The following is a 4,758-nucleotide window of genomic DNA, read 5'->3' on the forward strand; positions in this document are numbered from 1 at the left end:
CGCCGCTCCTGCCGGGAGCTGCGGGGAGCCGGGGTGGCCCTGCGGCCCCGGGCACGCCTGCCGGGGGTGCTCACAGGCCGACAGGCCCCTCTGCCCTGCCACAGGAGCCATGGGCCCTGCAAGGCGCTGGACCCCCACCCAGAGGGTCCCGCTCAGCCCTCGGGGCTGCTCGGCAGTGCCGGCCCCCTCAGGGACCCCGCAGCGCCGGGAGCATCCCTCAGCCCGGGGCGCCGCTCCCCTCCAGCCCCTCAGCCCCCGAGCAGCCGCCCGTCTCCACGGCAACGGCGGGCGCGGGACGGGGCGGGAGCGGGGCCGAGGCTCAGGCGGGAGCGGGGCTGAGGAGAGGCTCAGGCAGGAGCGGGGCTCAGGCAGGAGCGGGGCCGAGGCTCAGGCGGGAGCGGGGCTGAGGAGAGGCTCAGGCAGGAGCGCGGCTCAGACGGGAGCGGGGCCGAGGCTCAAGCGGGAGCGGGGCCGAGGCTCAGGCGGGAGCGGGGCCGAGGCTCAGGCGGGAGCGGGGCTGAGGAGAGGCTCAGGCAGGAGCGGGGCTCAGACGGGAGCGGGGCCGAGGCTCAGGCGGGAGCGGGGCCGAGGCGAGGCTCAGGAGGGAGCGGGACTCAGCTGCTGCCCCAGGCCCTAGCACGGCTCCCGCACCCGGCCGGGCCCTGCGGGCTCTCCCCGATGCCCTGGGGCCAGAATGGCGACATGGGGACTGCCGGCCCCCGCTCGCCCCACGCCAGGTCTGAGCAAAGCCCCGACCTCGGCCATACAAACGGGGACCACAGCTTCTGTCCTGCATTATTCATTATCTCGCCAGTGGATACAAGTGGAAAACCCACCGAAATATATATATCTATATATTAATTTAAAACTATTTTTCAGATCGCTTCAAAATTCAAATTAATTAAGATTAATTAAAAATTAAATCAAAAATAAAAAGCTCCAAAAGTGATTTTTTTTTTTTTAATTTCACTTACATCTTTAATGTAGAAGTAACTCCAGTGGGGTTGGTATTTTTAGTTTCATGCAGCATAACAGGAGAGATGGGGACTTGCTATTCTACTGTGGCAGAGCTGCTGAGCAGAGAACAATCAGATGGGGGCCTTCGTCTGGGGAAACAACAGGCAAAACTGTAGGGATGAAGAGGGGACACAGGAGGAAGACTGTGGCCGAGATGTCCTCCAAGAGTGGCCTCCTTTCCCTTCCTGTAAGCCTTTCCAGTTTCTTACCGGCTCCACCAAATGTGAAGAGAAAAGGACAGAGTCTTCCCTGCCTCGGCCATCACTGTCCTCAGGAAAGCCATGGCCACAAGTCACACACCCTGCTTTACCATTCCCCAGATACAATTAATCCTTAATCCTCTTGGAAGATCTGCACTCTTCACAGGCAAAACGTGTGCCCTCCCGTCCCTGCCATTCTGGGAATATCAATGTAGATGCTCATGAAAAGCAAGTAAATACCTGGTCCACAGGGGGACGAGTCTGCATTTGAATTCCAGGCCTGTGACAGAAGAGAGAAACTCTAAAAAGCAGCAAATGAGAAGAAATATGGGATCCTGCACGGACCCAAGTGTAATTTTTTACTGCATCCCTTATCATTTAATCAGAGCTGATGACACGACTCTTGCAAGCAATTGTGTGGTCAGTGTTGATGCCCAGATGAGAAATGGGCTCCTGTGTGTTGGATACACAAAACTATCACTGCTCCAAAAATTACCAGTGTCATCTGAAATAGGAGGCAAGAACTGAAAAAGCAGCAAGGGGAGGAAACTGGAGAGTCTTGGCAACGTAGATGAGATTACTTGTCCTTGGACACCTCCATGGTCCTGTTGAATGAAGATTATTTCCACCTGTTCAGTTCATTTACCCTTTTACTATTAAATCACCAGTTCCTCAGAGGAAAGGCAGTTCCTAGCCAGGAGGTTCCTTGGTTATGTCATAACTCAAGAATATCTTGTGAGGAACGGGAAGTGGTCTGGAAAACTAACTCCAAGATGAAGTTTTACAAGAAAAGACACTTCTGAGCAAGCAGCAGATCAGCCAAGGCTGATCTCCTCTCTTAGACTTAACACAGTGTCTTCAGAAATGAGGGATTAAAGTGAAACTGTTTCATGCAAGGACTTTTCAAATGCCTTTATTCACTAAAGAATGTCACATCTGAAAATATATGTGCACCTTTTTCTGAAGAGGATGCCTTGACAACAGAAAGCTCAACTGAATAGCATTCACAAAAATACTAAATGTGCACAACAACCCTTTGCATAAAGCAGATTTAGGATAATGTTCCAAAAATTAACAAAACAGAAACATGTAATTTTTGCTACAAACCAAGAAGACAACTATGCTGGGGCTAGTAACATCAAATAATTTTTATTTGAAATTGTATTGAATTCATCTGTTTACAAATTTCTTCTACAGGTTCTACATCTCAGATGCTAATTGCAAACTAAAAGTTGGATATAAAAATACAAATTAATTCCTTCAATAACTGTTCAAAGTGAATACTGGAAAAATCTGTGGCACTGTAATAAAACACTTGAACTAAAGTTTAAACAAGGGTTTAACAAAGACCTTTATTACTCTCTTCTCTGCACACCATTCAACATGCACTTCAAGATGAGAAATATGCCTCTTACTTAAGGCGTTTATTCCAACAAGCATTCTGTTCTTTTTCTGAGAAGAAACCCACGACAGAAATGTGGAATAATACAATGTTTACAAAGTCAAGAGTGCAAATCCATGGAAAGCGAACATGCATATGAATCCTCAAAGACACAGGTTAGAACAGATAAGTATAATTTCTACTACTTGGCAATGCTGTTTCTGTATCAGTTGCTTTAGGGATGCGTGTTTTATTAACTTTACATACTTGCATGACATCTGCTGTGACACCATGAATATAAAATATTCTACAGAGTCAGGATGCTGAAATTTTACTCCCACAGAATATCCGGCTCTGCTTTTTCAACCAAACACGCTGTTAAAGTAAAGAAGGATATCCCTCTGTGTCTGTCTGAGAGAATGCCAGACAGGAAAAATGGAAAGCTCTGACTAGCTGCATATCTGAAATCAGTGAAGCAAAGGCGAAGAGACCATCAGGGAGACTGCTAAGGTCCCTGATTCTCAGGCCCAGTGTAAATTAGAGCCCAGCTGGCAGTGGTACTCGGGAGACCATACGCTAGCCGAGGATGGCTGGAGCACAGCATGTTCCAACCATATGTCTGACATACTGCCTCCCTTCCAAGGGTCTCTGGCATAGCAGGATTTGGATAGGCTCTCGCTCAGCTGCCCAGGTTCAGAGCTCTCCTCTTCTTTGTGCTGAAACAATGGCAGCGAGGCTGCAGCGAGGCTCTCCCGCAGCCCAGGCACAGCAGCACTGAGGCATCAGCCCCTGTGGAAGGGGCACGTTCCAGCTGAGCCCGCCTGCGTCACAGGTGGGCAGGGAGAACTAGCGGGGCTTAGCACGCAGAAATCATCGGCCACAACACTCTGACTGCTCCCTTTTCATACTGTTGGCAGTAATGAGTTCTTTTCTGTGTTGAGTCTCACTCTGCAAGTTCACCACGGTACCACAAATTCCAATTCGCTAATCATTTTATCCAACAGATGATCATCACTACCTCAAAATATTCTTTTCATTTTCTCCTTTCAATTCTGCTATTTGTTTCTATTATTAGATATTTTTCAAAATAAAGGTGTGCTTAATTCCATTTTTGTGTGCTGTTAAATTCGGGTCCTGGAAGAATTTGCTTTGTTTTCTTTTTCTTCCATTTTCATGTCATTGTTGTGATATTTTACTGAGCTGCTGCTCTCTCAGGTTCTGTCCCTGCCATGCATGATCCAAAGCCCTTTGGTCTGATATTTGCCAAAGAAAATGCTGAAATGCTGCTACATAAATAAGCAACGCACCAATGATTCTAGAGGTGCCTGTGCCCAAAGATCCTAAAAAGTGGAAATGATTTGTTACAAAAGAGCCATTATAGCTCTTTTCTTCATTCTCTATATTCTGTTCAGTGATTTTTTTTTTTGCAGTTTAACATATTCCAGACCTTTGCTGGCAGAAGCAATGCGTATAACCTCCCTTAGAAGTGTATTCAGTTGGGAGCTGCCTGGCTACACGGGATTTTATACATCGTTCAGCTAAGTCAGCGATCCATATGCAAAAATCAAGCGTTCAGGGACACCATGTGGATTTGTGACATTCTTCAGAGCACATTGTGTCTCTAATAAACCAATGAATGGATTAAACTCAGCCATAAAAATGTTTTCTCCTCTCTGTGACATATACAATATGGATAAGCTTTATTTAATAAGTAGCTAAAAACTAACACCACACACGTTACTTGAACAGGTTAAAAAACACTCCTCAGTTTTATAACCTGTTTAAGAAGAGGAGGCAGAGCACTTAACAAAATGTGTGAAACTCAAAACACCATGCTGAACATTAACAAGGGACATCTTGATTACGTAAATTTCTTTTTGGAAGCTACCTTTGCCTTATAACAGCTGGAAGCAGAGGAGACAAACAAACCTTTCCTATACTGTATTTCCTGACAAGCTATTTCATCTTGGCATTCCAGGACAGATTATTTCTTTGTATCATGCTGTTGTCACGAGTTAGGCACTGGGTAATGGATAGTTTTAAAAACAGTCCATCTGTATTTAGTCAATAAAGTAATGGTTTGTAAACTTACTCAGCAGCAAGCTGTTTCTTGAAAAGAATAGAAGAGCATTCAAGGGAAAAGACTGACAAGACTTGCTT

The sequence above is a fragment of the Pseudopodoces humilis genome, chromosome 14 (genome assembly GCF_049639895.1).
Source record: "Pseudopodoces humilis isolate 2021_Gansu_Grassland_sample_001 chromosome 14, ASM4963989v1, whole genome shotgun sequence".
In the NCBI taxonomy this organism is placed as follows: Eukaryota; Metazoa; Chordata; class Aves; order Passeriformes; family Paridae; genus Pseudopodoces; species Pseudopodoces humilis.